General features: G+C 52.4%; 2 pseudogenes; one reads left to right on the top strand and one right to left on the bottom strand.

Moving 5' to 3' along the window:
* Positions 1-774: 774 nt before the first annotated feature.
* LOC133771779 (olfactory receptor 13C7-like) overlaps positions 775-26,030 on the bottom strand; it is a 135,990-nt pseudogene continuing 110,734 nt past the window's right edge.
* LOC133770978 (olfactory receptor 13C7-like) lies at positions 14,405-16,525 on the top strand (annotated as a pseudogene).

Below are 26,030 nucleotides of genomic sequence, written 5' to 3'. Positions count from 1 at the left end.
AAAGGAATTTAACTGAGCAAATGCATTTTAGGCAAAGAGTTTTCTCTTTGAACAAGAGGAATTCGGCGAAGTCACCTGCCTTCACATCAGCCGAGGAAATGCCGGCGAAGGCTGAGCACCAGTGATACACGCGCTGTCCACACCAGTGCGCTGAGACTGACTGTGGTCCTCCGGGAGGGGTTGGGCTCCCCCGAGGCTGGTGTTGGTGGGGAGATTATCACGTAGAGCGTTGCTGGGAAGTGCCCTCGGGTCGACCCAGGTGGAGGAGCTGGTGAAGAAACCCGGCTGTGCGTGGTGAGAACTTGAACTTCTGTGGGGAAGCTCCAGAGCTGGGCTGGCTCTTTAGAGAGACATCCGCATTGGAGACAAGCAGACTTGCCATTGACAAATTCCTGGTGCGGCCTGCCCCTGAGGTGGGAAGGGGGCTCTGGCTTAGGGAGCTCTCTTTAGTCAAGGACGGTCCTGCAGAGAGCTTGGCTGTAAGCTGCTGCAGCCACCCCCACTCCCAGCAGCCGGCGTCACGAAGCCGGCTGCAGCCCTAGGTGAACCAAGGCCAGGGCCCCGGGCAGCACGCAGAGCATCCCCTGTGTGCTCTTAACCAGGACAGTACTTCTCAATGTTGAACACGCATTTGAATCACAAGAAGATTCCAGTGCAGTAGATCTGCAATGGAACCCAAGATTCTGTATGCTGAGTGAGCTCCCAGGTGATGCTGATACTTCTGGTCCCCAGACCACACGGCGAAGAGCTTATCTCTAAACTCAATTTGCCCTCACTTAGCTTTGTGATTATCGAGTGAGAACCACCATCAAAGGGGGCAGCATTTTTGAGCCACCAGGGTCCTCGCCGCGGCCTTCACGTCCTTGTTCCTGAGGCTGTAGATGATGGGGTTCAGCATGGGGGTCAGAAGTCCATAGAGGAGGGAGATGAGTTTGTCTGCAAGGTCCTGCTTGTCTGCCCCCAGGGAGTCCTTGGACTTGGGCTTCCCATACATGAAGAGGATGGACCCGTAGAAGATAATCACCACAGTGAGGTGGGCGGAGCAGGTGGAAAAGGCCTTTTTCCTGCCCTCAGCTGATGGGATCCTCAGGATGGTGGTGAGGATGAAGATATAGGAGACAAAGATGAACAGGACAGGGACCCCCAGGAAGATCACGTTGGCCACTGCCATGCTGACCACGTTGATGGAGATGTCAGCACAGGCCAACTTCAGCACAGCCAGGATCTCACAGGTGATGTGGTTGATGACGTTGTCCCCACAGAAGGATAATTCTACTGCAAGAGAGACCTGGACCAAGGAGTTGGCTCCACCAGCCACCCAGGAACCGGCAGCCATGGGCACATAGGCAGCCTCGCTCATGACCACGGGGTATCTAAGGGGGTGGCAGATGGCCACGTAGTGATCAAATGCCATCATGCCCAGGAGCACACACTCTGGCTCCCATGGCAAAGGAGAGGAACATCTGGACGGCACAGCCTGAGAAGGAGATGGTCTTCCTGGGGGTCAGGAAGCCATCCAGGACCAGTGGGACGGAGGAGGTGGTGTAGCACCCGTCCAGGAGGGAATGGGCCCAGGAAGAAGTGCATGGGGGTGTGCAGGTGGGCGTCCAGGGCGGTCACCAGGAGGAGGACCCGTTGCCCAGCAGGATTACCAGGTACGTGGACAGGATGAACACGAAGAACGTCTTCTCCAGCATTGGGTGGGCTGAGAGGCCCAGGAGGACAAACTCTGTCACCATAGACTGGTTGGCTGCTCCCATGTCAGACTCCTTCTTTCATCCCTGGGAATAGTGAAAGACAGAAAGTGCACGTTTCTGTTTGACGGCTTGCTTGAGTCAACGCGTGAGGCTTACCGCATGACGTCTCCGGAGTTACAAACGAACTTAGGCCCCAACATGCAGCTGCAAAACCAAGTTGTCTGGAGGCCGGGCTTGCAGCTGACCTTGGCAATCTAATGAAACTTGATAAAACGCAAGACACTCTGGGTAATGAATGATTCTGTCTAAAGGACCAGCCGATGTCTACATGCACTGTGTCCAGCACCTTGTAGGGAGGCAGGGGCCTCTGGGTAACCCTGTTTTTGCCATAGAGTTGGAGACCTCAAGCTATCAGAGCTCAGTGACCCTGGTTCTTGAGGTCACACAGGGCCACTCCTCTGAATCTTGTTTCTCCCCTCCCAGTAAGTTTCTGTTCTAATTTGACTCCCCACCCAGACCGTCTTGCAGGGAGAGAATGGACTGGTTTGGAAATGTAAAGTTTCCAAGGTCTTACCTCTTAGTGTCTGGTTTATACCGCAGTCCTTTGTGAGTTTAGTGGGTGTAAATTGGTTCATCTGCTCTTGACTCTTCTTTGCATAACCTGAACAAACAATTTCTGCCACCCAGAACTGGAGTCCCCACCAGAGTGACCAGAAATCGAGAGAAGGACTCCCGTGTTCCCTCCTGTAGCCACACATGACCGTGGCATCTTTGTTGCCCTGGGACTTGGTGAGAGGGACAGAATCTTACCTGACTGCTAGAACCCACTCATAATTCCTACCCCCAGCTTGGGTTGAGTGGGGTCTGTTACCGGTCACGGAGTGGAGGGTGGTTGCCAGAGTGAGTCTCGTGGGTTCTTAGTATAGAAATAAAAGGCCAGAAAACAATTTGCAAAGAGGCAGAAACTTTTATTTGATTGGCAAGCGTCTGGTCAGAGAGGAGACCAGGCAGAGTGCCTGAGTGGGACACTGGCTTTGGGGAAGTTTCCCGAGTTTTTAAGGCATTACTCTTTACTCACTGGGTCATCCTACTGGGGTGGTGCCCATTGGACAGGGGCTTCACGTATGTGTGTTGATTGGCTTGGGGCTCAAGGACATAGATAGTGGGGGTCTCCTGGAGACTGACTGTCTCCACTCCTCTGCTAGCCCCGGGTGGAAGATTGCAACTAACTTGAAGGCACGGTTTAAAACCACAAGGTCACACAAGATAGCCAGGGTCTCTTGGAGCCAGTCCAACTCTCCCCAGGTGCTCAGCCCCCTCGCCTGCTAGCTGTGGGTGAAAGCTTGCACCCACCAGGAAGGCGTGATTTAAGGCTGCAAGGTCACACGTGCAGCACAAGAAGCTATTAGTGGGGGAGATGCCAGTTTGCTGGAGACAGGCTTTCCAGCCACAGCTGGCAGCTTGCTTGTGAAGGACATTCCACCTGCATCTGAAGGGGCCCCCAGACTCCCAGCCCCACTGGCTGGCCTCAGGGTCGTGAGCCATACTCACCTCAATTCCAGGGAGAGAAGCCGTCCCTTGCCACGTGGAGAGTTTTGCAGACATGTTCAGATGCCATTGACTCAACCTCCCAGAACGCCAAGTCTGCACTGTCCATCATGGTAATTTTACTGTCAGAGTGAGCTGGAACTCCACATATCATCCAGCCTGCCGCAGGAAGCCCAAGAAGGCCTGGAGCTGGTGGCCTAATAGCTTCCCATGTGCAGACGAGAAGTGCTGACTTCTGGGTAGGCGCTGGGCCAGCGTTGAGTGGCCAGCTGGGACACCTACACTGCATGTCGGAGTCCCTGGGTTCACGTCCTGCCTCTGCTCCTGACTCCAGCTTCCAGCTTATGCACACCCTGGGAAGCAGCAGACGATGGCTCCAATGGTTGGGGCCTTGCCTTCCACACGGGAGAGCCAGGTGGACTTGCTGGCTTCTGGCTTCAGCCTGGTCTAGCTCCAGCCATTGCGGGAATTTGGGGCGTAAACAAGCAGACAGGAACATTTTTTTTTCTCTGCCTCTGTCTATCTCTCTCTGTGCTTCTCAACAAACAAAAGAAACAAACAAACAAACTGGAGTCCTGCCTTTGTAGATTGTCTTTGCAATGTTTCTGCTCCACTTGCTTGTTTTTAAATATAAAAATTTTTAATTTATTTTCACTTTACTTAAAAGAAAGACTGACATCCCATCCAGTGGTTCACTATCCAAAGGCCTACACTAGGCAGGGCTGAGCCAGGCTGCCAGGAGCCCACAACTCAATCCAAGTCTCCCACATTACAGCCACCACCTGCTGTCACCTGCTGTGTTGTTTAGTTTTTTAAATCAAAGCCTCCCCAGCTTGGGGTCACTGGTCTGTTTCAATGGCTCTCAATTTGAATGTGAAGAAACTGAGGTAGGAGAGAGATTTGTGAATTGCACGTGGCCCTGAAGGAGTGCTCTTTTTTTTTTTTTTCTTAAGATTGATTTAGTCATTTGAAAGTCCGTGTTACAGAGAGTGGAGGGGGAGACTGAGAGAGACCTTCCATCCCCTGGTTCACTCCCCGAATGGCCACAATGGCCAGAGCTGGGCCAGGCCATGCCAGGAGCTTCCTCCAGGTCTCCCACATAGGTGACAGGGCCCCAAGGACTTGGACCATCTTCCACTGCTTTGCCAGGCACATTAGCAGGGAGCTGGATGGGAGGTGGAGCAGCCAGGACCCTAACTGGTGTCCATAGGGGATGCTGGCATCACAGGCAGTGGCTTTACCTGTTCCACCACAGCGCCGCCCCGGAGTGCTTTTTCTACTTGGTAATGGTACAGTGTCCAAAAGAGGCAATCCCAGGAATTTTGAGAATGAAGGAGAAGGAACTATTTTTTTCAGAGACAAGCTCCTTTTAGTGTCAGGGAGCACACGACCTGAGTCCTGGCGGAAGTTCAATTGGCTTTTCCTCACTCCTTCCCTCCTCCTCTGGCCCCTAGCCTGCCCTCTGGGCTCACACGAAGCTTGCCTGCTCCCTTCAGCAGCCGCAGCCTCCAGAGCTCCCCCAGCCCCTCTCCTGCACAGCCGCCATGTCTTCCTCCCAGCTGGGGGAGAGCTGGCCACAGAAGCCACCCAGGGCGGACCTGGTTTAGGATACAGTCCAGTCAGGATCTATTGCTTGCAGGAAGGAAGGCCAGGGGAGCCGGAAACGTTCCAGGAGGAGCGACTGCCCCTAGTGTCCCCTGCCCACCTGGGCGGTACACAGCCACACGACCAAGCCAGCCTTCCGAGCCCTCTCTCTGCCAGCCGTCCCAGCAGCTCTGGGGGCACACTCTTGCATGGGCATACATACTCTGACTGCTGTCTCACCTGCTGGTGTCTCAAGATGACCCTGAACAGAGAGGCGTTGTGGTGCACCCACAGTCCCGGAAGTCCTTGCCTGGCCACCAGGCTCTGCGAGACAAGGGGACAGAGGCTCAGCCAGGAGCCCTGGCCTGGAGAAGACTGTACCACGGTGGGCCGCCCAGCCCTGCCTGGCCACTGGCCCCAAACCCCAGCTCCTCTGTGCCCCACACTCCTTTCCCAGAGGATCCCACAGGGAGTCTCTCAGGAATTTGGGGCGGTTGTTCTGCGGCCAGGTCCTATCCCAGAAGCAATTTAAAGTTTGGTGAGAGGCTCAGAGTTCACCCCACAGGCCCAATTAGGGGGAGCTACGGAAGTCTGCCCCATACTCAAGACAATGTCCCAGAATGCTTTCCAGTGCCAACTACTCAGGGTTCTCCTGGGCTTTGGTTGCAAGGATTGGTTCAAGGCGGCCCTGTCGCTGCCCTCAAGAACTCTAGAGGGGGATCTAAACATTCCAGAAAGTTCGGGGGTTCTCAGACCACCCAGGCTTCTCCTCCCCGGGACCCAGTGTGTGCTCTCTCTCTGTTCTCCACAGAGTTGGGGTGGGCGTGGGGCCCGATGGCCTGAGACAGGACTCTGCGATAGGAGAATGCCCAGCAGAGTGGAACTATCTGAAGGCAGCCGCAACACTGTCCAGGATGCTGGGCACCAGAGGACCATGCCCGGGACGGAGGAGAGGGTGGCCCTGGGAGACATCCAGAAGGAATTTGCAGGACTGAGAGCCAGATGAGGGGTGTGAGACGCGCACCAGAGAAGAATCAAAGGTCACCAGATGGCAGGTGACCCCACATTTGGCACCCTGGCATGCCGAACAGCGTAAGCTGAAGGAGTTTGAGAAATGGCACGTGTAGGCTGTCTCTCTGACCTTCCCCCACCCTCCTCCCCTGAGGCAGGGTGTAAGAACTGCACAGGATGCAGGCCAAGAGGACACCCAGCTGACTACACGTGGTTGCTCTTGGCCCCATCACGTTGCCCCGCGACTCCCCAGTCTCCACTTTCTACAAAGAACTCTCAGGCTTAACTGTGTTGCAGGCTCTTCACTTCCATATGAAGCCCCCTGTGTCACACAAAACGTGTGTTGAACACATGTGTGTGCGTTTCTCTTGTTATAGGGTCCTCAGCCAATGAACTTGAGATCAGCAGAAGCAACACTCATATACAATACAGCAAACCTTGAGGACCAGAGGGAAGCCGTGAAGGAATACGCTGGGCAGCCTGTCTGGCCTGGGAGGAACGGGGCGGCCGCGGCGTTGCTTCTGCTGCTTTCCTGCCCATTCTTTGAGCCCAGCTTGGGACTGTGAGTGCAGATGAAGCTGTGACTAGGGAATACTCTCTGTGATCCAGGTGTTCACCGCTGAGCTGGTTTCTTGTAGTTGGCACAATGGGGAGGCGCTTGTTAAGTGGCATCCCAGACGAGCAACTGTTCGGCTCCTGGCTGCTCCACTTCTCTTTTTTTAAGCTTTATTTTACTTATTTGAAAGTCAGAGTTACACAGACAGAGAAGGAGAGGCAGAGAGAGAGAGGTCTTCCATCTGCTGGTTCACTCCCCAGTTGGCGGCAACGGTCAGAGCTGTGCCAATCTGAAGCCAGGAGCCAGGAGCTTCTTCTGGGTCTCCCACGTGGGTGCAGGGGCCCAAGGACCTGGGCCGTCTACTGCTGCTTTCCCAGGCCATTAGCAGTGAGCTGGATGGGAAGGGAGCAGCCGGAACTCCAACTGGTGCCCATATGGGATGCGGGCACTACAGGCGGCGGCTTTACTCACTATGTCATAGTGCTGGCCCCCAGAGAGCTTGTAACATTCAGCCCCTCCCCACCTCCAACTCCCAGAATGGAGAGAGGGCTGGAGATTGAGATCAATCACCAATGGCCAATGATTTAATCAACTATGCCTGCATAGACGGACTACCATAAAAAGTCCCAAACCAAAGGGGCTGGGAGAGCTTCCTGGGTGGTGAGCACATGGCAGAGCGGGGACAGCAGTGCACCGGGCAGGGGGAGGGAGGGTGCATGGGGGCATGGAAGCCCCACCCTCCCCCTCCACCTGCCCTACACAGCTCTTCCATGTGGCTCTTGCCGAGTTGTGTCCTGTATGATAAACTGGTCAATGAAAGTCAAGCGTTTCTTTGATTTTTGTGAGCCGTTGAAGCAAATGACGGAAGCTGAGGAGGGGTTTGTGGAAGGGTGACCCGGAACTGGGACTGGTGCTGGAAGTGGGGGCAGGCTTGGGAGACTGAGCCCTCATCCTGTGAAGTCTGTACCAGCTCCAGCTAGCTAGGGTCAGGAGTCAACTGTAGGGTACTCATGTGCTGTCCAGAAAGCTGCAGGACTGGTTGGCCCACATGGGTGGCATCTGAAGCACCGTGGAGCCGGCAGTGGAAGGGTCCCCGAGTGTGATCGGGTGGAGGACCCTCCCCATTGCACCACACCCTGACACTCTGGCGGCGGTGGCTGTTCTCTTTGACCTCGGAGCTCCTAGCCGCTCAGATTTCTGCAGGAGTTGAGAGATGTTGCGGGATTCTCTGCCAGACACTTGGGGCTCACACTTGAATGGGCGTTGGAATGTCAATCGGGATCCAAGTGGCTTCTACAGCAGGTGTCCCCCAGCTCTGGTCCCCGCCCTGGGGGGTGCGCAGCCACTCTGCCCTGCTCCTCTTGCTCTGGTTGGAGCAGAGGGCTTGCCTCGGTGAGTGGTCTCCCAGCCTTGGGGAGGCACAGCTTTGCCCACCCCCACCCCACCTGGCCTCCGTCCCCTTCCCTCCTCAGGGGTCTGGGTGTGGTCGGGGTTTTATCCCCAGAGGGCGGTGGTTCTTTTCCCCCTTCCAAACAGTGTTCTTCTTCTGACTCCGGGTGGAACCTCTAGATTTCTGGGCAGCATCAGCCCCTTCACACGCGGGATCTCAAGGAAGCTCCTGTGACTTCCGGGGGAATGCCACGGCCACGTCTGTCCTCGGGCGGCACAGGCGTCTGCTGACCTGGGAAAGCCTGGGGTTCACCGACCCCTTGGTCCCTTCCGCTCGTCCTTGGCAAATCAGCTCTCCATATCCACTTCCCCCCCACAGACATCCGGGAATGAGATTCCTGATGCACTAAGCTTTGCCTTGACCAAACCCAAATATTCCTGGGCTGGTCTGTCGGAGGTTCTGATTCATGAAGGGAAACATGGCTAGCAGGGCTCCAGATCCCAGTGCCCTGAGTCTCCCCAGCACCGCATTAGCAAGAAATCGAGCCGCAGACAGCTCAGGTGTGACCCAGAGGCGGGCAGCAGCAGCAGCAGCAGCACCCGGGACCTGGGGACTTCGCAGGTCCTTGGATGCCACCTAGACCTCAGTCAGAGTCTCTGGCGCATGCGCGGGTGGGTGTGTGCGGGTGGGTGTACACGGGTGTTTTGCATCTGACTTAAGTCCTCCAGATGATTAGGGAGCATGCTCAGGGCAGCAGACTGGCGTCCCAGTTATGACTTTGATGGCATCTAAGTGGAGGGAAGGGATTCTTTCAGACCCAGCAGAGCAGCTGCTGACCCTTGACCCTTGACCTTTGACTGTCACCCCCAGCTAACTTCCCCTGGGTCACTGGTCCCGGGGCGTTTTTCTCTGTCCTTCCGGTGGAGTGCCTTCTTCCTATCCCCATCTTCCTATCTTGGGTCACAGCAGTTGGGCTCCCATGGCCCTGTGGCCAAGGACTCCTATAATCCTGTGACTTTGCTTCTTAGGAGGCCTCTGACATCTCCCGTGGTAACACAGTTAGAGTCCCATCCAGGGACAGCCAAGCCACCGCCACCACTTCCCTGAGTGATGGACAGGCTGAAAAGTCAGAAACCTTCACCCCCTGCTCGGAGTTCTGCCCCATCTCTACCTGGGTGTTCCCCAGGGCCTCAGACCCACCATGCCCCCCACAGAATCCATCTTCTCCCCTGAAACCAGCAATCTGGTTAACACCTTAGTGGGGTCAGCAGCATCCTCCCAACATCTGAGCCAGAAATACTGATTCTACCCTCTCTCCTGCCGGCTACATCCCACAAAAGGGAACACCAAACAATTTTTGAATCTTCCTGTCCTCACCATGTCCCTCTGTCGTTGTCCAGGCCACGGACTTACCTGTCCTTTCCTGAAGTGTTTCCCTACGTCTCCGGTCCTTGTCCTCTTCTCCTAGTTCCCTCCATACTGTGCCCAAAGTAACCAACCTAAAATGCAAATGTGGTCATATCAGACCTTTGCTAAAACCTCATCGGCCTCCACATGCCCGACAGGAGCAGGCGCTAGGGCCCTGCCTTCCTCCCAGGAGCATCACCTGCTGGCACCTTCAGGCCCCAGCAACTTCCCCCTGCTGGTCACTGCCAGCCGGCTCATTCCACCTTTGTTAGTAGCAGCCCCTGCGGCCAGGGAGGCTTCCCCGCCTCCCTTCTCGGGCTCACTGCCACTCTGCACTCCAGCAGTGTGCTGGCAGAGATTTAACAACCAACTCAAAATGCCTTGAGCTCCTGGCTCCTGGCTTCTTCCTGGCCCAGCCCTGGTTGTTGCAGCCATTTGGGGAGTGAACCAGCAGATGGAAGACCTCTCTCTGTCTCTCTGTCTCTGTCTCTGTCTCTCTCTCTGTAACTCTGACTTTTAAAATAAATAAATAAATCTTTAAAAAAAATACTACCGTTGATCTGTAGCATTTGCTGATTTCTGTGATGTAAATATTCTCATCATGGTCGACTTCAAGCTACCAAGGAAGTCACTGAGTGGAAACTGAGCGGAAACTGTGAATAACTCATGATAATAATTGATGATCCAGTGCGAGCCACCGGCAGCACACCACAGGCTGGGGTCACCTTCTCTGGGGGCTCCTCCCCCAGCCTGAACCCTCTTCCTGCCATGTACCACTGTCCCTGTTTGGTGACTATCTCGTCATGTGACTCTGCTGCCACCAGAGGGCGCACTCCCCAGAGGCAGCGCCCTAGGTTTCTCTGCACATTTGCTGAGTAAAGAAAGGCGCCCATCCTCTGGACCCTTGTTGTCCTGGGTCACCTTCTGTCAGGGACTCCCATGAGGTCTTGGAGCACATGTGGAGATGATGGGGAAAAGGACAGTGACTTAGTTGGATGGCCAGTGAGGATTGAGAGAACACAGCAAGTTGGTTCAAGGCCCCTAACACAACGAGATGAAAATTTGGAGGAAGAGCTCAAATCTTTGCCTCAGATACCCCAAAGCACTGCCTGAGCACAGAATGGGGGTGATGGGGCTTGGCCAAACACAGGGGAAAAGACTTGGGGGTCTGAATGAATCACTTAGTCAACAGCCAGCAGGCTGATTGACTCTGCTAACTGGATTAGGATGCTCAGAGAGAAGGGAGGGGGGGAGGCTGGGAGGCAAGGAGGCAGGAGGGACTGCAGGGAGTGGAAGAGGAAGGAAGAGAGGGAGGGAGGAAGGGAGGGAAGCAGGCAGCAAACTTCTTGTGGTGCCTTGGACATAATTGGGTCTTGGGGACATTATCCCAATAGGATACAAAGTTTCTAACTGAATGCAACTCACTTTCCAAACTGTAAATGACTTCAGGGACGACCACGGTCCCAAAGAACAAATGGGGTCTAATTGTCTTCTAGGGGCAATGGCCAGGCCTTGGGAAATTTTTCCCCAACCACACAAGACAGGTGGAGGGGACAGGACCAGCCAGACCTTCACCTGTCACAGGTGCACCTGTCACGCGTTCTGAGCCCTGAGCCCTGCTGCTCAGAGCCTTCTGACGTGCAGCTTCTTCCCAGCGCTTAGGAAATGGCTCGTTCTTCTCAGCAAGTTGCTGAGAAAGCTTTGGTGAGGGCAAGAGCGGCTTCGGTAGCTCAGCTTCATTGCTCTCATCAGACTGTGCAACGGGCGCGGGAGCGGGGAGGGTGTGCAGCTCTTTCCTCATCCCTGTGCAGGGAATGCTTGCCGGACACGCACTCCTGTCCCGCTTCCCACACTCAGCTGGCCTGCCTTGGTGACAACCGCTATAGGCACAGTCTGAAGTCCACGGCTACCCCGGGCCACGTGTCTGCATGTGGGGATGGTGACTGCAGGGAACACTCTCTTTACAGGGCCCTGGGTCCCAGAAGAGGTGTGAGGCCTGGCCAGCTGCCGGCTGCGTCCCTGCATCACAGGTACCAGTGGCTCCCAGGCACAGGGGCTGACTTCAAGCTTGGGGACCATTTTCCGTATCAGCCTTTGTAGTCGACCTCTGGATGATGTATTTGCCTCAGAGAGACACAGCTATGCTTTGTTTTTCTTTTCTTTTAAAATTTATTTTATTTATTTGAAAGGCAAAGTTAGAGAGAGAGACACACACACAGACATAGATCTTCCAGCTGCTGGTCCCCACATGGTTGTAACAGCCAGGGCTGGGTCAGGTGGAAGCCAGGAGCCAGAAGCTTCTTCCAAGTCTCCCACATGGCTAGCCAAGCTCTTGAGCCATCTTCCACTGCTTTCCCAGGTGCATTAGCAGGGAGCCAGATCGGAAGTGGAGCAGCCAGGACTTGAACTGGCTCCCATATAGGATGCCAGCACTGCAGGCTAAGCCACAACGCTGGCAGTTACAGCTGTGTTTTTCAAGGACCTAGGGGGAAGGGGGAGATGGATTCTTGTTCATCTTCGTGCTGAAGCCAAACAATGTCTGGATATGTGAGGCTGTCCCGCGGGGGACGTGGAGGATGGTTAACTGCCCTTTGAGGCCCCAGATGGCAGGGTCCGGTGCAGGCTGCAAGGGGGTAGAGTTCAGCTCCATCCCAAAGGCCAGCTACTTCCGGGGGAATTGAGCCTTGTCAGGAGGCCAAGAGCTCCACACTGCTCAGTCAAGCCTGGCACCAGGACTATCAGAAATGCAGGAACAGTTCTTGGCCTGGGAGAGGAACAGAGGCCCCACGGGTTACAAGCCCTGGAGTGATTAGTGCGGTCGAAGGAGAGTATGACAATGGTCTAATTGTTCGCAGGACTGTCTCAAATAAAAATTACTTTATTTGAGAGGCAGAGAGAAAAAGACAGAGACAGACCAGAGAGAGTGCTCCCAGCCACTGGGTCACTCCCCTCAAGGCCCTCGGTGGCTGGGGCTGGGCTGGGGTGAAGCTGGGATCTCAATCCAGGTTTCCCGCGTGGCTACAGGAACCCAATTTCTTGAGCCATCACCACGGCCCGCACAGATCTGCATCAGCAAGAAGTCAGAGTCCTAGCGGTGCTGGGATGGGACTGAGGCACTCCAGGGAGGGGCGTGAGTGCCTTCACCACAAGGCCAAGCACTCGCCCACCCCTCTAGATCTTGAGTTCTTTGGGGTCAGGGACTGTGCCTTTCATTGCTGTTTTCCCTCACCCTGAACTGTGCCTGGCCCCGAGCAGATGCTCCAAAACTGTCTGTAAAACCTGAATTGAATCATCATGGCTCCCATGAGCACTGCGGGCTGAGGCCCCACTCAGGGGCTGCCCGGAGCTTCCCAGGCAGGCAGCCCCGGCAACAGCTGAGGCTCTTGGAGCTGGGAATCGGAGTAGTCATGCGTATTTGCTTTTTAAGAGTGATTTATTTATTTGAAAGGCAGAGTTACAGACAGGTGGGGAAGGACAGGGAGAAAGATCCAGCCACTGGTTCACTTCTGAAAAGACCATAATGGCCAGGCTGGGCCAGGCTGAAGCCAGGAGCCTAGAAACCCCATCCAGGTCTCCCATGTGGGCGGCAGAGGCCCAAATACCTGAGCCCTCCTCCGCTGCCTTCCCAAGGACATTAGCAGGGAGCTGGATCAGAAGTGAAGCAGCCGAGACTGGAACTGGACCTCCGATAGGGGGTGGCAGCAGAGCAGGTGTCGGCTTAACCCGCTGCGCCACACGCCGGTCCCTCACGAGTATTTTGGTTACAGGGCAAACAGAGCCAACTTGCCCAGCACCCTCAAACTTGCAACCAGGTTTTGTACTGGGCCAGAACAAATGCTACTTTAAGAACGCCTAGAAGTCTGGGGAGAGAGTTAAGCTTCCCAGAAAGAAGCGCTCACAGCAGGACCGCAGGTTCTGCAAACAGTCTCAGGAGCGCGGTGCCTCGGGTCAGGCAGCAGAAGATGAAGCCAAGGGGAAGCTGCAGGGTTGCAGTGCCCCAGGGGCCCGCCGGCTGCTCCACGTTTACAAAAGGATCAGCAGGACTTTCAGGCCGTGGCACTGTGAGTGTCAAGACGTGGGCTGCTTCTCTCAGCAGTGTCCTCTAGGCTCCCGCCTGGGCCAAGGATGAGGATGCTTGATTTTTCTGGTTTTTTTTTTTTTTTTTGGTGTTCATTAATATCGTGTTATCACCTTGTGTGCCTTATGTTTACAATGTATGCCAGCAGTTATATTTCCAAAATTATTTATAGAAATTGCACCAGGGCCAGCACTATGGTGCAGCAGCAACACCGGCATCTCATATGGGCGCCAGTTCCAGTCCTGGCTGCTCCACTTCCGATCCAGTTCCCTGCTCCTGATCCCAGGAAAGCAGCGGAAGATGGCCCAAGGGCTTAGGCCCCTGCACCTGCACCTGCACCTGCACCTGTGTGGAAGACTTGATCAAGCTCCTGTCTCCTGACTGCTGCCTGGCCCAGCCTTGGCCGTTGCAGCCATTTGAGGAGTGAACCAGCAGGTGGAAGACCTCTCTCTCTTTCTCTCTATCTCTGCCTCTGCCTAACCCTCTCTCTAATTCTGCCTTTCAAATAAATAAATACATCTTTAAGAAATAAAAAAGAAGTTGTCTCAATACTGGGGTGATGTTAGTGTTTGCCTCTCAGGTACTGGGAGCCTCGAAGGTCTGGGACCAGCTCAGCCTGACCTCAGGGCTGTGGGAACATGCAGACTGACACCTGCTTCCTCTTACCTATCCTTGTTCTATTGCGCTGCCCTTTGTGATCACATTCCAAAAAGTTTAGTTGGGGGCCCTCACAGTGGACTTTGTACCCCAGAACCTGTTGCCCATCTCCAGGGGCTGCTGGCGGTGCCTCGAGAGGCTTCAAAGCCCCACTTTGGGACACAATCTCCAGGCTGTCCGCACTTCCCCAACCCCTGCTTTTCCCAGAACCGTGACCCCACACCTCCTGTTGTCCTGTTACCTCTGCAATGTCTCCCACCCCATTTGCACCTTCTGTCTAGTTTTTCTAAGTGCCATCTACAAGAAAGTTGGTCCAAGTGAACCTGTTTGTTCTCACAGCCAAAGCTAAATGCTGAACTCTACTGTGTTGCTCCTAGAACCACACCCAGGTGAGCACATGGTCAGGGCTATTCCCCCATTGTGCATTAGGGCAAAGATTCTCACCCGACTGCCTCAGCACACCTGGAGGGAGAGAACACTGGACTTGACCTTCTGAGTTCCCGGAAGTGTCAGAGAAGACGCACCATGGATGAGATGAATAGTACCTTCCCCATGGTGAGGTTCATTCTCCTGGGACTCTCAGCCCACCCAATGCTGGAGAAGACGTTCGTCGTGCTCATCCTGTCCATGTACCTGGGGATCCTGCTGGGCAACGGGGTCCTCCTCCTGGTGACCGCCCTGGACACCCGCCTGCACACGCCCATGTACTTCTTCCTGGGCCACCTCTCCCTCCTGGACGGGTGCTACACCACCTCCTCCGTCCCCCTCATTCTCGACAGCTTCCTGACCCCAAGGAAGACCATCTCCTTCTCAGGCTGTGCCGTCCAGATGTTCCTCTCCTTTGCCATGGGAGCCACAGAGTGTGTGCTCCTGGGCATGATGGCGTTTGATCGCTACGTGGCCATCTGCCGCCCCCTTAGGTACCCCGTGGTCATGAGCGAGGCTGCCTATGTGCCCATGGCTGCCGACTACTGGGTGGCTGGTGGAGCCAACTCCTTGGTCCAGGTCTCTCTTGCAGTACAATTACCCTTCTGTGGGGACAACGTCATCAACCACGTCACCTGTGAGATCCTGGCTGTGCTGAAGTTGGCCTGTGCTGACATCTCCATCAACGTGGTCAGCATGGTTGTGGCCAACGTGATCTTCCTTGCTGTCCCAGTCCTGTTCATTTCCATCTCCTATGTGTTCATCCTCATCACCATCCTGAGGATCTGTCAGCTGAGGGCAGGAAAAAGGCCTTCTCCACCTGCTCCGCCCACCTCACTGTGGTGATCATCTTCTACGGGACCATCCTCTTCATGGATGGGAAGCCCAAGTCCAAGGACCCCCTGAGGGCAGACAAGCAGGACCTTGCAGACAAACTCATCTCCCTCTTCTACGGACTTCTGACCCCCATGCTGAACCCCATCATCTACAGCATCAGGAACAAGGACGTGAAGGCCACAGCAATGACCCTGGTGACTCAAACCACCCAGCTTCGTGACTGTCAGAGAGCTGCAGACTGCCAGGAAGTGTGCCTCCGAGCTCCTCGTGGTACTTACAGGAAAATGGTAACCCGGAGGATGGGAGGGACTTTTCCCAGGTCCATGTCAGGATTCAACATAAACTGGTTCTCCCCACCCCCACCCCCACCCTGCTGTTGTTCCGTAGGTGACAGAAGCTTCTAATCTAAGAACACAGAAGCAAAGAGCACTCAGATTTCTGGAGAAGCTTTGTGTACAACCTCAGTGGTATCATACCGTAGCTGCTTTGTGCTAGCAAGACCTTAGCTCCTTGCCTCCAAGAGCGCGCATTTCTCTGGAATCGCACTTTCTCCCATTCCCAGACTCGAGGGTAGCAGAGGCGCCTTTCTTGCAGGATTTCTTGTGCAGTAACAAGCAACAGGCAGAGATTCGGACTTCGGTGGGCTTTCTGGGAAGGGAGGGGTAACAGCGAAAACAAAAGACAAACCCCAGCCCTGCTGAACTCCCTGGTCACCGGGACAATGGGAGGGACCAGGCAGTTCGGTCCTCTCTAAAATCAGCATCCTGCTCTTAGGAACCATGGCGTTGGCCACAGCCCCCCTCATCTCCCGGGGCCACTGACAGAAAGGGAGAAGTGGTTGTGCAGACAGCAGTGTGGGATTAAGGCGGAAAGAGGAAGCGGCACCAAAACACCGGCAGAGTCTCAAGTCTCTGGTTTGCTTATCAGAGAATGTTCCAGCAGGGCTTAGCTTGCAACCTTGCACTCAGATGGGCGGCCAGACCACCACAAGCAGGGAGCAAAGCAGCGAGATAGCAGCTCAGGGCAGACCTTCACGGCCTTCGCTGAGCTCATTCTTCATCACACTGGGTTTTCTGCCTGGCCGGGAAGATGCCGCCATCTTGGGAGCATATGGCAGATAAGGAGGCAAGTTGCTCACTGCACAATCAGGAGGGGCCGTCTCCCTCCTCCCCTGCTGCACCTGGGATGCTCCCCTAACTGCTGTGGAAGCACCGGCCAATGGCTTCTCTTCTTGGGGTGGCTCCCTGCCCACTGTCTCGGCCCCTGTCACAGGAGATAAAGCTTTCCCAGAGCAACTCCTGCTCAAGGTCGATTACTGGGTGACCCCCGGGTGAATGAGCCCCTTGTGTTCACTATCAAAATGGGCAAACCCAGATAGGACTGTCCCTAGCGAGTGAAGCAGTTGACGGTGGCCCATCCAGGGCTCGCTTGCTCTTGGGAACAGGGACAGGCAGAGAAATCTCAGAATCAGCCCTGTTTTGTGCTGGGAGCTCGGTGATGGCAGGAGCGTCTGATGTCTTGGTTTTTCTTGCCACTGCTCTGGTTGTTATGTCTGGGATTGTATTTCTCCTTCGTGGATTGCCTAATGATTTCTGAGCTTCGCCAGTTTTTTCTGCTTGCCCAGTCGGGTGACAACTCGTTCATCACATATACAAGAGCAAACTTCCTGCATAGGGCTCCCTCCTCCATCCTTGCCATGTGCAGTTTTCTGTGTCCTTCTTGCCTGGTGACTTGTATGTCCCAAGATGAAGAGAAACATTGAATGAGAAATAAAATCTGGCTCTTCTGGAAGTCCCTCAGTGGAAAAATAGAATAACTGGAAAGAGGATCTGCAAAAGCCCCTACCCTGTTCCCCAGACTCTGGCTAGCCCTCTGTCTGTGGGAACAGCTTGGCTGGCACCACTCCCACCCCTTCCTGATGGCACGACCAGCATCACCCAGCACGGGGGTGGCAGACTTGTCTCTCCTCCACCAGGTTCATTGGCCGGCACACGGTAAGGCCTAAGAGCCAGCCCAGAAGATTCCCACCACTGATGAGGGGCATTTTTCCAACTCACAAATCCACCTCTGCAGGTAGTCAAGCCCCCGATGGCCAGATAAGCTGCAGAAATTGGCTATGGGGCCTGAGGCTAATCCCTGTCAGCTGGTGGAGATTGCCTTTAAAGTGTCAACAACCCAGACACAGCAGGAGAGAACAGAGAGATGCAAAGACACCTGGCTTTGTTGGTGTTTGCCATCTAGGCTGTTCCAGGTAACCCAGAAGGATGGGAGGAGCCACTATGGGTGAGTAACCCCACCCCCCCACTATGGTACCAACCATAGGCCACCGACTAAGTTACAGCCTCAGCCATGTGCATGCTGGAACTGGAGAGCCGTTGGCAGTGGGAGTGGCCAAGGGCAAACCCAATCCTGCAGCTCCTCCATGCAGGGGAAGATCCAGGGGCTATGGAGGTCCCTGATTATCTCCTAGGGATAAAACCCAAACCTCCCCCGTGGAACCCTGGGTCACACTAGAGATGGAAGAGGGGAAGCCAAGTAACTTGTTGGCTGCTGCAAGGGTCTGTCGTCCTAAGGAGGAGTGTAATACCGAAAGAGTTTCCGGGAAAGGAGATCGAAAGAGACTTCTGGAGCCTCCGCCTTGTGAAGCAGGTTCTCATGAGCTGACGCACTCATTTTTGTGTGTTTCTGAGTGCCCCACCCCACTCTTGGGGAAGAAAACTGCTAACCAAATTGGTTGCTACTGTGTTTTTAAATCAAGAACAAATAGAAGTGGGCGCCCAAAAGACCCAGGGGGCCGAATTCCCGGCTTTCCTCCAGGAGGTGCATAAGGACCCTGAAACCATTCCAGAAGGTACTTTAGCTCTGATTAATCAGAAGCATGGGCCCAGGGCTGGGGCCGCCAACATCCCGTCTGTACGGATGATACTAACGCGGACCGAGTGCTAACCCAGGGTTACACGTGACTTCTGAGACCTGAAGCAACAGCTGCCATCTTTTTTTCTTTTTTAAAGATTGGTTTATTTGTTTGAAAGGCAGAGTTGCAGTGAGAGAGACAGATAGACATAGAGACAGAGGTCTTCCATCTGCTGGTTCACTCCCCAAATGGCTGGAGCTGGGCTGGCCGAACTGAAGCCAGGAGCCAGGAGCTTTTTTTGGGTCTCCCATGCAGGTGCAAGGGCCTGCAGACTTGGGCCGTCTTTCAATGCTTTCCTAGGCCATAAGCAGAGAGCTGGATGGGAAGCGGAACAGCCGGGGCTCAAACCGTTGCCCATTTGGGATGCCAGCACTGCAGGCAGCAGGTTAACCCACTACACCACAGCGCCGCCCCCAACAGCTGGCATCTTGCCAGTTTTAAACAGAGCCCTGATTGATAGAGTCCCAGGTTCTAGGGGTAAGTGGGAAATTACATGTTGCCCGGAGACCCTAGCCATCTGGAAAGGCCGGAGGAAATCACTGGACCCTAAAGGTAACCTTAGCTAAACTCTCCCCGTTCAAACCTCCCACTCATCCACCAGACAGCCAGTCTACTCTCTGCTTCTGTGAGATCTGCACCTTCATTTCCACATACGAGTGAGCTCATGCGGTGTTTGTCTTCCTGCGTCTGCCTTACTTCACTTAGCACAGTGCCCTCTAGGTTCACCCATGCTGCTGCAAATGGCAGGATGTCCCTCCTTTGAAAGGCCAAATTAGACCCCACTGTGTGTGTATGTGTGTGTAGACCTGTATATATTCCATATCTTGGCCATTGCGGATAATGCTGCAATGAACATGGGAGAGCAGGTATCTCCCTGACATATCGATTTCATTCCACTGGTGATATCCCACTAGTAGCATTGCTGGATTATATGTGGTTCTAGTTTTAACTTATGTGATGAATTTACATGTTTTCCATACTGGCTGTACTAATTTATAGACCCACCAGTGGTGAATGTAGGATGCAACGGAGACTTCTTAGAATCCCTGGCTTTCTCTCAGTTTTACATTTTCTTATCGTCTGAACACATATGATTCAGGCTCAAACAGCTGGATCTTTATTGAGATTTCTGTTCTCGAATTTTATATGATTGCTCTAATCAACCCAAATGTATTGTTACTTAGGAAAAAAAGAAAAAGGAAGAGGAAAAATTTCCTTGCAGTTGCTCAAGTGGATCTTTGTTTTTATAGATGAAAGAGCAAAACCGAACGAGTTGGAATGAAAATTCACTGAGGAGTCAGGGCTCTCAGCTGGCGCTGGCTGCAGATTCAGGGACCACCAGGACGCCAGGGTCCCGCTGGGGTGCAGGCCTCGTCCTGTTTGTTCCCAATTCAGACCGATGCTTTGTTCTCTGAGGGGTTAAGCCTGGGACTCCGAGTGTTGTGGAGAGGCCATAAACAATCCAAATCGAATTCTTACAACAGCTGCTTCTGGCACGGCCAGAGAAGACAGGAGAGTGTTCAAAGAGCAGCTGAAGGGAGGCGGGTCCCTCAGGGCTTCAGAGTCGGGGGCGGGCAGACCTGCACTGCCCTGCCCCTTGGGGGTGCTCTCGGGGCCAGGCTGCCTCCCAGCCCAGGCTCCAACACCACCTGCCATTGCTGAGCACTGGGCTACTGTGTCCCTTTCCCTCTCTGGAACTCAACTTCTTTGACTGCAAGGGAGTGTGTGTCATCACCCCTCTCGGACACATGGCAGAACAGCTGGGGAGAATAGAACAGGTAGGATTAATGGCGCACAGCCCACAGCCTGCCACTGTCTGATTAGGGGGTTCCTCCGAGCTTCCCTCCATTCACTACTTCCACAGTCCCTGAACAATCACCCCAAATTCCTAACGTCAGCTAACGGACGTGTGGGGACTGGCATGGCTGATTGTGGCTCCATGCCTGCTGCTATTCTGCCCTCTGGTGGACACTTCTGAATCTGCCATTTGGGGTTCTGCAAGCACCTCAGATGGGTGCTCCCCAACTTCAATGTGCTCTTGACTCACTAGTTTGAGAACCTGGGGATCTTGCAAAAATGCAGAATTAGCTTCAGTGAATCCGAGGTGGGTCCAGAGAGTACATCCCTGACGAGTACGCAGGTGTCGAGCCTGCCAAGGTGTTCCCTGCACCTTGTTCCAGATTGCACTGTTTTTGGCCTTTGAGTATGGCTCGCTTCTTGGAGTGCTGGTCAGCATGTCTTTGGAGGACACTTTTCTGCATACTCTTTAGCACACTCAGTCGGTTTCCACACTCATCTGGGGGGTTGCTTGAGAAACCTGATGCTTCCACCTTGCCAGAAATGAGATCCTGACCAGTGTGGATTATGTATTCCCAAAATCTTGATGCCCAGTATCAACCACGGTTCAATCAGTAGATTTCATTAATTCATGAGGCTGGACAGAGCTTTACTGAAAGAAATCATTTGCTTCTCTCTTAGAGTGCCAAACTAGACAATAATCTCACAGAGTGGCTACAAGGGAGAACAAGTTGGTGTTTTAAATCCAGAATTTCCTCATGTAGACTCAGAGCAAAGTTTGGGTTTACCAGCAGAATTCAGTGAGAGCTGCAGGAGAGAGAATTCAGGCTATGGTGGCAAAGGTTTCCAGCCTCCTACTGGGGAAATGGAGAATTTCCGTGTCTGGAACGGAAAAGAACCAGAGAAGCTAGAATGAGAGGAAGATGCTACTGCGTCCATCAGCTGGAACCTGGCACCCTGTCTGCCTCAGGCTGTGGCCCACGACTAGAGGCAGTGAGTGACACTGGGGCAGTAAATCTTCTGATAGGCTCAGGGTGAGTTCTCCAACATCGGCTGGTTCTCTGCTCCTCCCTGGTGACCGGCCTGTGACAGGCACCTGCAAGTGCACGGGGCACAATCCCCAAGACTCCCCCAACCCCCACAACACACAAAGCAGGCCCAAGTTCCTGTGTTCCTGCATCCCCTTTGGAGAGTGGCTGGATATATCATCCAATCAGATTGTCAGCAGGGTCACCGGCACGTCAAAGGCCCTGGAACGAGCAGCCAAGATTTAGAGCACCTTCAGACACCTATCACATCGAGACTCAAGGCAAGCTCAAGCCGGTTGGCGAGTCGATGGTTCTGGAACACCTGGGTATTCATACAAGAAAGAGGAAAAACAACAACAACGAATCACCAGTCTGAGTGCTTAAGTTCTATAAAGAGTCCAGAAGAAAATACAGGAGAAAAAGAAGTGTGGCCTCAGAACAGGCAAAAGTTTCTTAAGAGGCAAGAAACTCAACCCTAATGGAAGCAAGTGTTAAACTTGGACTTTATCAACATTTAAGACTTTGCTCTTGGGGCTGGCATCGTGGCATAGTGGGTAAAGCCATGGCCTGTGACACTGACATCCCATATGGGCGCCAGTTGGAGTCCAGGCTGCTCTATTTACAATCCAGCTTCCTGCTAATGTGCCTGGGAGAGCAGTGGAAGATGGCCCAAGTCCTTGGGTCCTGTGTCAGTGTAAGAGACCCAGATGAAGCTCCTGGCTCCTGGCTTCAGCATGGCCCAGCCACAGCTGTTGTGGCCATTAAAGGAATGAACCAGTGGATGGAAGATCTCTGTCTCCCTGTCTTTCCCTCTCTTTCTGTAACTCTGCCTTTCAAATACATAAAATCTTTTTTAAAAAAAGACTTTGCTCTTTGGGCAACACCACTAAGAGAATAAATGGGCAAGCAGCAGATTGGAAGATAATACATATAATGTATATTTCTAATAAAGGACTTTTATCCACAATATATAAAGAACTCTCAACAATGCAATTAAAAAAAAAGAAAAAAACCAAGCCCACAAAATGATGAGCAGATGCTGCACAAAAGAGCTCCCCAAAAGGTTTATGAATGGCAAATTAGCACATGATTTTCAACACCAGTCATTATGAAAATCCAAATTACAGGCCGGCGCCGTAGCTCACTAGGCTAATCCTCCGCCTGTGGCGCCAGCACCCCGGGTTCTAGTTCCGGTTGGGGTGCCGGATTCTGTCCCAGTTGCTCCTCTTCCAGTCCAGCTCTCTGCTGTGGCCCAGGAGTGCAGTGGAAGATGGCCCAGGTGCTTGGGCCCTGCACCCCCCACATGGGAGACCAGGAGGAAGCACCTGGCTCCTGGCTTCGGATCGGTGCAGTGTGCCGGCCATAGCGGCCATTTTGGGGGTGAACCAACAGAAGAAAGACCTTTCTCTCTTTCTCTCTCACTGTCTAACTCTGCCTGTCAGAAAGAAAAAAAGAAAAAGAAAAAGAAAATCCAAATTACAACCACAGTGGGATTCCACTAAGTACTCATTAGAAGGCCTAAGATTTGGAAAACTGAAAACGCTAAGTGTTAAGGAAGAACTCTGAAGCATTGCTGATGGAAATATAAAATGATGTCACTTTTCAGAAAACAGCTACCTGTTTCTTATAAGCACACCCCTCCTTATAACTCAGCCCTGAGTTGTCCTGATTGTGTTTGTTTGGATTCTGAATGTGTTCATCTAGCATCCATTAACGACAGGGCCAAACTGAAGTTGTTCACCTCTCCCCTGAGACCCAGAGCCGCTACTCTGAACCACTTCGAGGTTTTTTGGTTTTGTTTTTGTTTTTTAAGATTTATTTATTTGAGAGGCAGAGTTATAGAGAGAAGGAGAGACAGAGACAGAGAGACAGAGAGAGAGAGGTCTTCACTCCCCAGATGGCTGCAATGGCTGAAGCTGGGCTGGCTGGGCTGAAACCAGAAGCCAGGAGCTTCCTCTGGGTCTCCCACATGGATACAGGAACCCAAGCACTTGAACCTTTTTCCACTGATTTTCTGGGTGCATTATCAGGGAGCTGGATTGGAAGTAGAGCAGCCAGGACTTGAACTGATACCCATCTGGGATGCTGGTGCCACAGGCAGAGGTTTAACCTACTATGCCACAGTGCTGGCCATCTGGAGAGTGAACCAGCAGATGGAGGACCCCCACCTCCTTTTCTCCCCCCCCCCCTTTCTCTCTATAACTCTTTCAAAATAAATAAATTATTTTTTTAAATGATCATAGAATTTCTACTCATAGTAGCCACAAACTGGAAATAATTCAAATATCCATCAATAAATCAAAAAGAGAAACAATTTGGGGTATACCCAGGCCATGGAATATTACCTTACAACAAAAAGGAACAAACTACCAGACAATGCTGTAACAAGGGATTATCTCAAAACCCACTATAGCCAGTGAGAGATGCCAGACACAAGAGCACCTGGTGTGTGGCTGGAATTCCAGAAAAGCCAGAACCAGCAGTGACAGAAAGCACGAGCCAGGGGAGGAAAGGGGGCTGCTTGCGAGGGCACGAGGACATTTTGGGGAGTTGTGGGAATATCTTGATTTTGTGATGGCAGTTACACAAATACATGTCCCATAAAATTCACAGAGCTGGGTCTTAGACTGTGCGCATTTTAATGGATGCAAATTATAGCTCAATAAAGGTGATTTTAAAAAAATTTTAACTACCTTCTGCCCTGTCTCCATTCTAATTCTCATTGCAAATAGTTCTAAAATGCAGCAAAGTATAAATACATATAAAAATGTGATCAAGGGCAAAATAAGGAGTAAATATAGCAGAGAAAGAAATACATGTCAGGGGCCGGCACTGTGGCGTAGTGGGTAAAGCCGCTGCCTGCAGTGCCAGCACCCCATATGGGCGCATTTCGAGACCTGGCTGCTCTACTTCCAATCCAGCTCCTTGCTGTGGCCTGGGAAAGCAGTAGAAGATGGCCCAAGTGCTTGGGCCCCTGCACCCACATGGGAGATCAAGAAGCTCCTGGCTCCTGGCTTTGGATTAGCACAGCTCTGGCCGTTGCAGCCAACTGGGGAGTGAACCAGCTGATGGAAGACCCTCTCTCTCTCTCTGCCTCTCTGTAACTCTGTCTTTCAAATAAATAAATAAATAAATAAATAAATACTAAAACAAAAAAAAAGTCAAATGTTGCAAAAAAACACAATTACGGTGTTTGTAAAACTTAACTAGAAAACTATTAGCAGTGATATGCGTTCAGAAATTAAGGAAACAGAAGCAGGTCCCCCAAATCAATTGTACTCCTACATAACTATGTACATAGTCCTACCTTCCTATGTTCAACACACAGCAAGAAATAAAAACAAGCCGGCGCCGTGGCTTAACAGGCTAATCCTCCGCCTTGCAGCACCGGCACACCAGGTTCTAGTTCCGGTTGGGGCGCCGGATTCTATCCCGGTTGCCCCTCTTCCAGGCCAGCTCTCTGCTATGGCCCGGGAAGGCAGTGAAGGATGGCCCAAGTCCTTGGGCCCTGCACCTGCATGGGAGATCAGGAGAAGCACCTGGCTCCTGGCTTCGGATCAGCGCGATGCGCCAGCCGCGGTGGCCATTGGAGGGTGAACCAACGGCAAAAAGGAAGACCTTTCTCTCTGTCTCTCTCTCTCACTATCCACTCTGTCTGTCAAAAAAAAAAAAAAAAAAAAGAAAAAGAAAAAAAGAAATAAAAACAAAAGCCAAGGAACACTGGTCTTTCAAATGTGGCAACAAGGAACAAATAATTGGGAGCAAACGTAATTCTAGACATGAAAGGTAGAGTCAAGAAAAAATTGAAAGACTGTAATGGGAATGTAAAAGAAGACAGAATGACTGACCAGGGGCTTGGAGGAAGAAACACAGTAAAAATGACACAAAATTCTACGGTAGAAGCTCTCAAACTGGAACAAATGAAACAACTTCTTAGATAAGCATATTCCAAACACCCTAATTCCACGGTGTCTGAGGTAAGGTAAGGCTGGTAGGAAATCTGTCCTCGTAAACACAGTTATTTTGTTATTTATTTATTTATTTATTTATTTTTTGACAGACAGAGTTAGTGAGAGAGAGAGACTGAGAGAAAGGTCTTCCTTCTATTGGTTCACCCCCAAAATGGCCGCTACGGCCGGCGTGCTGTGGCCGGCACACTGCACCGATCCAAAGCCAGGAACCAGGTGCTTCCTCCTGGTCTCCCATGCGGGGGGTGCAGGGCCCAAGCACTTGGGCCATCCTCCACTGCCCTCCCAGGCCACAGCAGAGAGCTTGCCTGGAAGAGGGCAACCGGGACAGAATCCGGCGCCCCAACCGGGACTAGAACCTGGGGTGCTGGCGCTGCAGGAGGAGGATTAGCCAAGTGAGCCGTGGCGCCAGCCAAACAGTTAATTTGTAATGAAGCATATAAAGTTCTTCTGAATAGTTGCCCATCAGATTTGATTTTAGGAGATTTTACAATGTAACTATTAGTGAACTATTAGGGTATTTTTTAAGTTTTGTAAAATCAGTGCTGAAAGTAATACCAGAAGTTGTATCCAAGTGTTAATACTCATACGTCTGATGAGAGTGTAGGGCATAAAGAAGGAATCACTTTTTTAATAAACAGCTGAACAGCACAGCTTTCAATTGATTGAAGGTTTGCCTTTGACCCACGTGTCACAGCATATGCTGCCAGAAACTTCAGATGCGTGAGAGTTAAGCATAAAACACCATCGTGCTTACCAAAAGCTAAGAAAAACAGAACGACATATTTGTGCCAGCTGTGCAGGACAGTGTGATTCATTGTTTTGGAAAAGAAGACGATATCAGAATTAAGACAGATATGTCCACGTAGCCATTGCACTGAACTCTTGACTAATATGGTCTGATTAAATAATAATCACACTTCTTCCAAATAGAAGTCTGTCAACTTCCACAAGCATTTGATGTATTCATGCTATAAATAACCTTTTTTTTTTTGTAAATAAAGATTTATTTACTTCAAAGGCAGAGTTACAGAGAGAGGTGGAGGGACAGAAAGAGAGAGCGAGAGAGAGTCAGAGAGAGATCTTCCATCCTTTGATTCACTCCCCCAAATGGCCACAACAGCCAGGGCTG

Source organism: Lepus europaeus, chromosome 12 (assembly GCF_033115175.1).
Source record: "Lepus europaeus isolate LE1 chromosome 12, mLepTim1.pri, whole genome shotgun sequence".
Taxonomy (NCBI): domain Eukaryota; kingdom Metazoa; phylum Chordata; class Mammalia; order Lagomorpha; family Leporidae; genus Lepus; species Lepus europaeus.
This window is presented reverse-complemented; position numbering and strand designations above follow the sequence as displayed.